The sequence below is a fragment of the Scyliorhinus canicula genome, unplaced genomic scaffold, assembly GCF_902713615.1.
Source record: "Scyliorhinus canicula unplaced genomic scaffold, sScyCan1.1, whole genome shotgun sequence".
NCBI lineage: Eukaryota > Metazoa > Chordata > Chondrichthyes > Carcharhiniformes > Scyliorhinidae > Scyliorhinus > Scyliorhinus canicula.
In genome coordinates, this window is record NW_024055820.1 from 328,598 (window position 1) to 341,516 (window position 12,919).

Here is a 12,919-nt window from a genome sequence, read left to right on the forward strand (position 1 = left end):
ATTTATAATACTTCCGAAGCAATCGAAATTTCACAACGCCCAGCAGGTTCACCAGCGTCCTTCAGGAGAAGAAAGCTCCCTTCCTTACTCTGTCTGGCCCCTATGTGACTCTAGTTCAGCAATCATGTGGTTGACTATTAACTATCTTTAATATTGCCGAGCAAGCAAGTCAGTTGAAGGGAAGCTGCTACTGAAAGTCAAATGTGAATAAAATCGCTCGAAGTGCACCTCATCAAAAAGGTGGCTCACATCCGGCTTCTAAGGAGGGACAGTTAATGATGGCTATATGGCGAGGATGAATCCAAAACTGTGTAAAGTGCTGCAGATTCTGGAAATCTAAAACAAAAACAACAAAAAAGACTGAGGAGCAGGACAGTGGGCATCAGCAGAGAGAGGAACAGATTCACAGTTCAGGTGGATTACCTCACTGATATAATTCTAAAGAGCAGAGCTGCTTTTCCCAGTATCTTGGACTAATGTCCGTTCTTCATCTAAAATCACAGATTAGCTGGTCACTTATCCCATCTCCATTTGTGGGAGCTGGCTGTGCACAAATTCTCTGCTCTCTTTTCAACATTAGAGCAGTGGCTAAATTCAGAAAAAATATATCAGTGAGTTTTAAGGGCGTTGGGATGACCTGAGGTCGGGTAAAGTGTTTTACAAAAGCAAGCTCTTTCCAAATGTTGACATTTTAAAATGCAAGTTGTAATATGTCGGCTGATCAGAGATTAATGTGACTATACATAGAACAGTACAGCACAGAGCAGGCCCTTCGGCCCTCAATGTTGTGCCGAGCCATGATCACCCTACTCAAACCCACGTATCCACCCTATACCCGTAACCCAACAACCCCCCCCCCCCTTAACCTTACTTTTATTAGGACACTACGGGCAATTTAGCATGGCCAATCCACCTAACCGGCACATCTTTGGACTGTGGGGGGAAACCGGAGCACCCGGAGAAAACCCACGCACACAGGGCTAGGACGTGCAGACGCCACACAGACAGTGACCCAGCCGGGAATCGAACCTGGGACCCTGGAGATGTGAAGCATTTATGCTAACCACCATTCTACCCTGCTGCCCCAACAACTCCTCTGCCTGATGTTTGAATCTATCTACTTTAAATCGGTTAATATTTCAATCAAATTAACATTCAGTGGAAAAGTAGCTGGATAAAGGTGCATTTTTAATTGAGGCATCAGAACTTTTAGAATGAATACTTAATTTAAAGTATTTTTTCATTTCAATTAAGTAACATCTGTCCTAATGGAAGTTTCTATTCATTTTAACCAACTGTCAATATTCCTGAAATAAACCGCTATTTTGAGGTAAAACTGATCAATATGTGAATGTGTTTATCTCGTTTTGCTGACATGAACATTTCATTGTGACCAGTGAGGTGTTTATGTAAATAAACACAGAAATAGAAGTTCCAGATTAGAATGCGGACTGAGAAAAGAGAAACAAATGTTTCCCCACCAACACAGCACAAAAATAGAGCCAAAGATGGAAATAGATCAACGGATTCCAGCAGTGTTTGTTTTTCGACATTTTTTTATTAATCAGTTATATGAGAAAAATGTCATTATGATATCCATGTTCATAATTAGGAAAGATCCCCTCTAATCTCTAAATATAAGGGCATGCCAAGTGTGTTCGTAGAATTTTCCTGTATCCTATCTCTCTCTATGGCTTTCTCATATCTGGTTCTATCTCATGTCTCTCCACGAAGGGTCATTGTCTTTAATCGACATGTGGCCAACACTAATAACAATTTTACTGTGAAAAGCCCCGTGTGGCCACATTCCGGCGCCTATTCCAGTAAGCTGGAACGGGAATTGGACCTGCGCTGCTGGTCTTGTTCTGCATCACAAACCAGCTGTCTAGCCCACTGAGCTAAACCAGCCCTCTCAGCCTGAACTCACCCCGTTGGCTTCCAACTAAATGCACCGAATCCAATGTATTGGAATCCGTCGAGGGAGTTTTACGCTAAAATGAGTTTGGAGTATTCAATGATCTTGGGGTGTTTAATGAGAACTGGAGAGACAAGTTTCCTCTATATCTGATCTGGGCTGCACATGGTGATTGAGGATTTGATGTGGCAGGGCCGAAGAATCTTGCCTTGCACTTTATACAGCTGCCGAGACCTTGGAGCATTTGACTGAAGAGTGTAGAGCAAGTTTACTTGCATGTAACCTGCACTGAACCTGCCCTGTGAGTGTTTGATATCACTGTGCACAGGGAGATTTACTCCGTATCTGAACAGTGCTGTACCTGACCTGGGTGAGTTTCATGGGGAAATGCAGAGGTTTATTTACCCAGTAACTAACCCCACTGTCAACCTGTCTTGGGGATCTCTGAAGGAAGAGGGCAGAAGAGGTTTTACCTGCTACAGAACTTTTGGTTTTTCGGCCTTTAATGTGTTTGAGCGAGTTATGTAGAGGGAATTTCATTCTATATCAAAACAATTTGCAGCTGCTCTGAGAATGTTTGATGGGGACAGTGTCAGGGAGTTTATCTTTGTCTCTAACCTGTGATGCCTCTGTCCTGCTAGTATTTGAAGGGACACTAGGCCCTGCCGCTGTATTGTACCAGGCCGTGAGCCCATCTCTGTTTATGTTATACTACCTTGTACCTTTGTCAGTTTATATTAAAATAGGGCCTATTTATCTTTGTTCATATTAAACTAGGTCACAAATTAGAGGACATGTCTTGATCAACGAGGCATTCAGGAGTTATTGGGAGAAGGGAGGAGAATGGGGATTAGAAACATATTGGCCATGATTTAATGGCAGAGTAGTTGCGATGTGTCGAATGGCCTAATTCCGCTCCTGCACCTTTTGGACTTAGGGACCCTGTTTGTCTCTCTTTACATTAACCTACACCTGACTCTGTTTCTAGTCATTTAAACCTGTCTCTGTTTGTATTACATTAGATAAAGCCTCAGTTCTGCGCTGGGCCATGTCTCTTCATATTACCCGGCCTCAGTAATTGCTGCGGTAGACTATGCACAATAATTTGGAAAATGGCTGAGGTGGAAATGGTGAAGATTTAAAAAAACTGAGGGAACAGTGATAGTCTAAAATTCTTTAGAGAGCAATGTTGATCTATGTCCAGATAAACGTCATACTCTGTCTTGTCAGCACCCTGGATGTGTGTACGTACAACCACAGATCTCTGATCTTCTTGCAGCCACTTCAAATTGTACAGCTGAACTTCTATTGCCTGGGCCTATTGCAATAAACTAAGGGAATGGAATAGTTGTAATTGTGTAACATAAACAAAGGACAATTAAATAAATAACTGAGACAGAAGCTAATGTTACAGCAACTTCATTCTCTTCACAGCAGGCACACAGTAGCTGCATTGTGTATTCATCGACGGGATGCACTGCAGCAACTGGCCAATTTTCTTCAACAGCACCTTCCATACCCGAGACCTCCGAGAATCACAAGGGCAACAATCACATGGGAACACAATACTCTGCTTCCTCCCAAACATCCAACTCTCTGGGGTAGGGATTGGTCTTGGGCACCAGCAAAGAAGAAGTGATATCTTAAACTTAATTCTGCTGACTGCACTGAAAATGTATATCAAATGTTGCATAGCATACACTGTATACACTATACATCCGTTGCAGGTTGTTACCATATACTGATTTATCGTCCAAAATATGTATTATTATATTAGCTTTCCATCTCAAAGACATCTGCAATAATGCACCCACAGTTAAAAGCAGAGGCATCATCCAGTGCATTAATAAAAATGCGCAGGTCTCGGAAAATGTAGGCTAGAATCAGGATCAAATACAGAATCCCAACAAGGCAGAAGGCCACTCGGCCCATTGCATCTGCACCAACCTCTGAAATATCACCCTCCTCAATCCCCCGCCCTTGCACCATGACCTATGCATCCTTGGACACCGAGGGGCAATTTCGAATGGCCAATCCACCTAACCTGTACATATTTGGACTATGGGAGGAAACCAGAGCACCTGGAGGAAAGCCACTCAGACACAGGGAGAAAGTAAAAACTCCACGCAGTCAGGATTGAACCCCGGCGCTTTGAGGCAGTGGTGCTCCCCACTGCGCCACCCTCCGCCGAAGGCATAAGCAGAGACTGGGTCTAGTGCAATATCAACTGAATTCTGGTCCAGCGGAATGCAGATTGATACAAATTGGGACATGATCAATGCAGCAATAAGAGGGATATCGTACAATCCAAGAATAACAGAGGCAGGGCCTAGTATTATATAAACAGGGGCATGCACATGTGCAGCATTAACTAAAGCAGGATTGTGTTTACTGGAATTTAACTATCTAGTAGAGTAATAACTGAGACCGAACAACTTGTGATGCAAACAGAATGTTGTTCCAGTTAGGATGCACAGATAAACGTTCTGATGCTGTAACCATTGTGACGTGTTTCTTACTAGACTGACCAAGACATGGGTCAGTGCGTCATAATTACGGATTTTTAACATAAACTGGGTGTGAGCCCCGGATATTAATAACTGATATTCAGCCGAGTGCAGGAAAACTGAGACAGGACCTGCTGTAATGTGATAGAGACACGGCCGAGTGTAATGTAAACAGAGGCGGGGGCAAGGTGATTGTAAGCAGAAAATGATATGTTTAAAATGATTTAATGGGATCTTGGAGTTGCCAGTAACGTCAACATTTGCTGTCAATTCCTCATTCCCCTTGAGAATGTGGTGTTGAGCCCGCTTTATGAACCATTGCACTCCATACTGAGTACGTACACCCACAGATCTGATAGGAACGGAGTTCCAGGATTTTGAACAGTGACAGTGAGGAACAGAGACGTAGTTCCCATCAAGGTGGTATGAGGCCTGGTGGGTAACGTGCAGATCCTGCTGTTACACTGCATCTGCCGGGCCTGGTCCTTTTAGACGACTGAGTTGCTGTGTTGGAAGGTGCTATAGAAGGAGGCAGTTGCTGCATGAGATCCTTGTACGTCGTTCAAGCTACTAGAATTGTGCACCCGTGATGCAGGGAGTGAATGTTGAAGTTGGTGGATGGGGTGTTCGTCGAGCCGTCTGCTCTGCCCTGGATGGCGTCGAGATCTCACGTGTTGCTTGAGGGGCACACGTGAGACCAATGGAGAATATTCAGTCAAACACCTGACTTCTGCCGTATAGATGATGGATGGGGGTTGGGAAGTCGCGAGGTGAGTTACTCACAGCAGAATTTCCAGCCACTGACCTGCTCTTGTAGCCACATTTTTTAAGTGTTCAGTTTTTGAGCAATGATAATCCCTAGGATATTGATAGTGGGGGATTCAATCACGGTGGTATAATTTTAAATCTAGGAGAGACGGTTAGAATATCGCTCTTTGGGGTGGTCATTGCCTGACACTTGTCAGCCCAAGCCGGAATGTTGTCCAAGTCTTGCTGCATATGAAGACACCTGACTTCTGCCGTATAGATGATGGATGGGGGTTGGGAAGTCGCGAGGTGAGTTACTCACTGCAGAATTTCCAGCCACTGACCTGCTCTTGTAGCCATATTTTTTAAATGTTCAGTTTTTGAGAAATTATAATCCCTAGGATATTGATGGTGGGGGGGGGGGGGGGGGGGGTTCAATCACGGTGGTATAATTTCAAATCTAGAAGAGATTTGTGGGATGGTGAGTGCCTGATACTTGCCAGCCCAAGCCGGAATGTTGTCCAAGGCTTGCTGCATTTGAAGACAAACTGCTTCAGTATTTGAGGAGTCGAATATGGTGCTGAACATTGGGTAATCATCAGCTAACATCCTCACTTCTGATCTTATGATGAAGGGCGAAGCTTGGGCCGGGGTCGCTATCCAGGACACTATACGTTACTGGATGATCCTTGACACTTTTTACAAAGTTGCTCGTGATCAAATGCGGACTAATCGGGACATAATTGGCTGGATTGGATTTATCCTGCGTTTTGTGAACGGGTCATGTTTGATAATGTTACACATTGTTGGGTACAAGCCAGTGCTGTATCTGCACTGGAGCAAGTTTCTTGGGGCCCAGCCAGTTCTGGAGCACAAACCTTCAGTATTGTTGCTTTAATGTTGCCAGGTCGAATAACGTTTGCAGCGCTGTCAGCCATTTCTTGATATCGTGTGGAGGAATCAAATTTCCTGAAGACTAACATCCATGATGATGCAGACCACCGGAGGAGGCCGAGATGGACCATCCTCTCGGCACCTCTGGCAGAAACTTTCACTCTTGTTTTTTTGCACTGACGTGCTGGGCTCCACCATCATTGAAGAGGGGAATTTTATTGAGGCTCCTGCTCCGACTATTTGTTTAATTGTTCATTACTATTCAGGACTGGATGTGGGTGAACTGCAAAGGTAGATCAGATCCATTGAAAACAGGATCACAGTGATTGTGTGATATAAACATTGACATGTACTGGTGCAGTATTAATTGAAACAGAGTGTCGTGTAATGTGAACAGAGACATAGTCTAGTCGAACAAAAATACAGGTGGAACCCAATTTAAAATTAACAGAGACAGGAATTAGTGCAGTAATTATTGAGGCAATGTCTGCTTCATGTAATGTAAAGCATCTCGATTTAAATTCCATCTGCTGGCCAAATTTTGCAATTGCAGTTACTGTGAAAATGTCGTTGTCAGGTACAATCCATGATGTTGATGGGTCAATAATTAATTTCCACAAATGTAATATCACATCGCCTTCTGCGGAGCTGCTAAAATCTCAGGTTTAACTCATTGCAGGTGTTGGTGGCTAATTCTTGCGCAGTGAGGTCAGCACCAGAGCAAAGCGGCACAATCCCTGGTCGCGTGTTTTTGTTCATCTTTGTTAAATGGAGGAGTGTTTGCCTGGGCCCTGTATGAAGTCCATAGGAAATTTAACATTCACCTTAACGTACATGATGTTGGGGCGAATTCGTTGGTTCATTATACTAGCTGAAAGACGGTTGGGGTCATTGTCTCCAAAGCCTCCAAGGAAGTTAAGATGGGATCTTAAGTTGAATGGGAAATGTGGGTGTGCGTGTAAGACAGAGCGAATGCATGTGTGAGAGGTTGTGTCTGTGTTTCGAGTGTGTGTGCGAAAGCGAATTTTTGCGTGTCGTTGTGTGAAACACATCATGTTGTGTACAACTGAATTTCACTGAGGTCACAGGCATCCTTCTATTTCCAACAGATACACAACAAATATCCACTGATTTTGACGCAAGTGTTGCAGATGAAGCTCCCAATTGTCGTTCTGGGTTTTCATAATCTCGGTTTGTGTCTATTTCAAAGCTGCTATATCCACTGGTCCTGGTGGCTCACACCAGCCCACCGGAAGTGTCGCCATTTTTTTTCGTTTGCTGCTGGTCACACCCAATTGCGATGCTCAATATTTAGATTTAGGGACATTATGTCACACTTAGAAGAAACCTTGAAGTGGAATATCTGGCTCCCCACTGGATGCGTGGCCCCGGCTGCTTCGCGAAGTGGAAATTCCTTGGTCATGTGGCCATCTTCCATTTGGAGACCACACTAGAACCGTGCAAACCACCTCTTGATTGTTTTGAAGGGACTTGGAAGCTCTGTCTTTGAGAGAACGGCTGCATTTCTGATTTTGTCCTGCCAGTAAATATCCATAATGCACATAATGCAACAAAGATGAAATTTTTTGAGCTATTTTTCTTGACAGCTGCAAGTGTTCCTTGTTTCACAGACATACAACAAGGTTCATAGAATCATAGAATTTACAGTGCAGAAGGAGGCTATTCGGCCCATCAAGTCCCTTGGAGACAGCATCCTACCTAACCCGTACCTCCACCCTATCCCCACATCTCCACACTATCTCTGTAACCCCATCTGACCTTTATTGGATACTAATGGCAATTTACCATAGCCAATCCACCTATCCTGGACATCTTAGGACTGTGGGAGGAAACAGGAGTGCCCGGAGGAACCCACGCAGACACGGGGAGAATGTGCAGACTCTGCACAGTGACCCAAGGCGGAAATTGAACCGGTGACCCTGAAGCTATGAAGCAACTGTGCTTGCCACTGTTCTAACTTGTTGACCTAAGGTTCTGCTGAGAGTTTAGGCCTTATAAACCCTTAGCTCATTCCAAAGCTTGATGTTATTGCATGGACATTTTAATGAGTCAAACAAAGGTAGTACCTGCTTTCCCCATGTCAGCATCAAGTTCTACATCAAGGCAGAAAGTGCAACACCTTGTCCACGATCACTGTTTTCCTCATGCTTATGGCAAGGAAGAACAAGTTACAGGCATTGGGGACAGAGTCCATGAGTCTCTGTGGATGAGGTTTTGTTTGGATGATAGAATTTTCAGCGTGGAGGAATTCTCTGATGCGGATGCATTGTGATTTTGTCTCCGTTTTGATGACTGAAAGGTTGTAGGGGTTGCAGCCTGACGGAAGTGTGCTAGTGGATTTCATCCATATCTTCAGGGAAGGCAAAGATCAGCAGCTTGAAGTGAAAGCTCCCGAATAGAGTTGGGTCAATCACACGGTCATCTTTTACTCAATTATTCACTTAGAATCTGTCGGAAGTGGAATCGTCAACCTGTACAATGCAGTGCATTTTGCCATGGAAGAAGTGAATGAGACAGGGGAGCTTTGACAGACAGCCAATTATCCCCAAATCTTATAGTCCCTGCTCTGCTGACGGTGCCGAATGTTTATTGAGATTGATGAAAGCAAGGTGAAGAGGTAGACTTGTGGTATAGGGAACAGATCATGCCCAGAGTAAATCTTGCGACACAAACACCACACCTTGCTTCCAGCTACATTCGGCCTGCAAGCAGATGATGTATTTAAAGTGTGAAGCTAGCAAAGGCCTTTCCAGTGCTGCTATGAGTGAGATATGTCAATAGTTGCTACAGTCTTATCTGTCCACTTTGTTTTCAGATATTGGTTATGATTTTGCATCTTCAATCTCCTGTGGGATGGTTTATATCTTCCATCGGAGAAGGACCAGGCCACGAATGTTCAGAAACATAGTAATTATACACATCAATCTTCATTCAATTATGAATATAAATAATTGAATTCACCAATTACCGTCGTTTCATAAAAATTGGTACAGTTTTAAATTAAGTTATATGGTGCGGGTGTCGCTAGCTCGGCCATGATTTATTGACCATCGCTAATTGTCTTTCACAAAGTGGTGGTGTGCTATCTATTTGAACCTCTGCAGTCACTCTGGGGTCGGTACACTGACGGTGCTGTTAGGGAGGGAGTTCTAGTCATTTGAACCAGCGACACCGAAGATGCTGCGATATGTTTCCAAGTCAGGATAGTGAGTGATTTGGAGGGGAATTTCCAGGTCGTGACCTTCCCATGTGTCAGCTGCCTTTTCCTTCGAGAAGGTAATGGGCCTGGGTTTAGAAGACGTTTCAAATGAGACTTGATGGGTTTCTGCGGTGCATCTTGCGGATGGTAAATTATTGTCATTGTTCGTCGGTTGTGGATGGAACCTTGCCTCGCACATCTCCTCTAAACTTTTCCCCACGGACCTTAAACCTATGCTACCTGGCGACTCACCTGGCCACCCTGGGAATGAGTTCCTGCCATCCATTTGTCTTTTGTACATGAAATGACCACATGCACAGACTATTACAACCGTCCCTCCTCAATGTAAGCATGTTCCCGCTTTCTGTCTTTGAAATGAAGATTCGCCATCAGCAGAGAAGAATCACTAGAACCGCAGGAATATCTCTACTTTCCTCTTAGTGACGTCCAGCTCGTCAGTTCCCGATAGTCTGGGGATGGAATTCACCCAGAAAAGCTTCAGCCACCGAATATATTAGTCTGGCACTAATTATCATATTCATAGAGCATCATAGAATTCACAGTGCAGAAGGAGGCCATTCGGCCCATCGAGTCTGCACCGGCTCTTGGAAAGAGCACCTTACCCAAAGTCAACACCTCCACCTTATCCCCATAACCCAGTAACCCCACCCAACACTAAGGACAATTTTGGACACTAAGGGCAATTTATCATGGCCAATCCAACTAACCTGCACATCTTTGGACTGTGGGAGGAAACCGGAGCACCCGGAGGAAACCCACACACACACGGGGAGGATGTGCAGACTCCACACAGACAGTGACCCAAGCCGGAATCGAACCTGGGACCCTGGAGCTGTGAAGCAATTGTGCTATCCACAAATTATGAAGGACCTGCTTTAATTTATCAAGCGCAAAATTGAGAATGTGGAACAACATCTTTCAGACCATCTATCCATCCAGCAACCACATTCACTGATTCCTCATTTAAAATATTCAGGCATCCAACCAACATCCATCCCTACATAAAAGCAGTCATCCCTTTATCTTTTGGCAGGTGGTGGTGTAGTATTCATGTTATTGTACCAGTAATCCAAAGGCCCAGGCTAATTCTGTGGGGACTCAGGTACAAATCCCACTATTGTCAGTGGCGGAATTTGATATCATAGAACATAGAACAGTACAGCACAGAACAGGCCCTTCGGCCCTCGATGTTGTGCCGAGCAATGATCACCCTACTTAAACCCACGTAACCCGTATACCCGTAACCCAACAATCCCTCCCATTAACCTTACACTACGGGCAATTTAGCATGGCCAATCCACCTAACCCGCACATCTTTGGACTGTGGGAGGAAACCGGAGCACCCGGAGGAAACCCACGCACACACAGGGAGGACGTGCAGACTCCACACAGACAGTGACCCAGCCGGGAATCGAACCTGGGACCCTGGAGCTGTGAAGCATTGATGCTAACCACCATGCTACCGTGAGGCCCCCTGCTACCGTGAGGCCCCCCATATCAATTAATAAATATGGAATACATAATAATGGTGACCATGAAATCCCTTCTGCATCATCAATGAAGGAAATCTGACATCCCTCCCTGGTCTCACCTACACGTGGCTCCAGTCGGACAGCAACATGTCTGACTCTTCAGTTCCTTCTGAGCTGGCCCACTCAGTTCAACAGCAATTAGGGACAGGGAACACATGGTGGGCTTGCCAGTGAGTCCCACATTCCATGGAAGAATAAAGGGAAAACACATGAATTACGTGTTTATCTATTACAAAATGTACCCTCTGTCTGATAGTCTGCTTGTATTTCTATCCATCATCACAATGTTATGAGGTGTGGGAGAGATCCTCCAGCCGGTTAGTGTTGTTAAGAGAGGCTAGAATAGCTGGATAACTCTCCTTTCCTTAGAGATGGGAACAGTTCAAATAAATTCGCAATTTAAAACATAAAATGATCTCCAGTACTGTTGCTGGGTAGATTTGTTTATAAATAGTCCTCATTGACAATGTTAAGAATTTGAAGTTGGCTTGCAGCCAAGCGGTCAGTACTGAGCAAACAGATCTCTGAAAAACAAATCCAGATGCTTCCTGTAAACAACATTGAACATTCGAGCCTCCCTGACTGCAGGCGGCTGGATTGCTGCCAAATACTGTGTGGGGCAGATTAGCCTGAATATGAATGGATAAAATGGGATTTATCCATTCAAACAATAAATGTTTCAGTCGCACATGAAGTAAACGTTTTAAATGGTGATCCATGCAAAGAAATATATTCACTGAATGTTTTGTTCACTATGAGATTAAACACAATGGGAAAATAGTTAACTGACCAGATGCTATTTAATTTATATTAGTTCCGAGGCAAGGTCACTCTAGTTATTAAAGTCCGTTTGTTAAGAGCCTAATGAAGTGAGAGTGAGTGGTGTTAATGGACCCAATCCACAAGTTCAATAAGATGACTTCAATTACAAAAAATAAAATAAAATGAATTTAAAGTAAATAAACTGCATTAAACTCGCGGGGATTCCTAGAATATTCTCCGAATTCTTGATCTCCTTGATCTCTTATATCCGATTAACACCGTGTTATGTACAGTTTAATTTGTCTGGATTTCAATTGCTTAACAGTCCCTCTCATTGCTGCCAATGAGTGGAGAAATGACCAGTTCATGACCTGCTTTCGTGGAGAATAAAACATTTATTCCTGTGATATTGTGTAATATGCCGCAAAGTCCTGATATCCTGTGTTCCCAACAGCAGTGAATGTTAGACAGCCGCTGGTCAGTAAAATTAGCGGCAACGATTTGGATGCTAAAGGATAACTTTGCTGATCGCCGCGTCCGTTCTGATTCATTAACTTCTCTGTCAAAAGCTGGTCTGAATTTTATGTTTCTCTGTCAACTCACTGCTGAATTATCAGGCAAGCGGCTTCTTTTACCGCTAATGTTCACAGGACTGTCTGAGGCTCAGGGGCAAATCGAGAAATGTAAAGAGAGGCATTGTGTAATGTGAGGAGTTTCTTCTTGTCGACAGACCCACATTGTACAGTGATGGCCATCCGCACTGCAAATGTAATCACGTCATTCATTCCCTCATTTAGTTACATTTCGTCTGATAAATTATACTTTGCTGTTGTAATTGGATAGACAGACGATTTATACCCTGAAAATGTAATTTATTCTGTTTATGTTCATCCCTTTATATTGGAGTGCAGAAATAAAGAGACTTAATGTAATGGAATTAGATTTTACTCAGAGATGCTCAAATATAATTTTCCATTCGGATGAGGATAGACATTACAATGAATCCATTCAGCCAAACAAATATACCGATCTAATGTCACTTTTTAATAATAACCTATAGTAAATATCTGAGTCCATTCTGTTGGGGGTGTGGAAGGTGGGACGTGGATCCAGGCGCCGCCTCCACCAGGGAATCAACAGGCGGCGCCTGGAAAGCCGCCCCCTTCTGCCGGGTATTTAAATGCCGCTCACTGGGACCCGAATCCAACAGTCCGGGCGCTGGTTTGTTCACTGAGTTCCTGACAACCATTTCCCCCAAATGACCAGAAGGATGAGGTGGGCCATTTCTCTCAGTTTGTTGCTGACTTTCTTATCCCGTGAG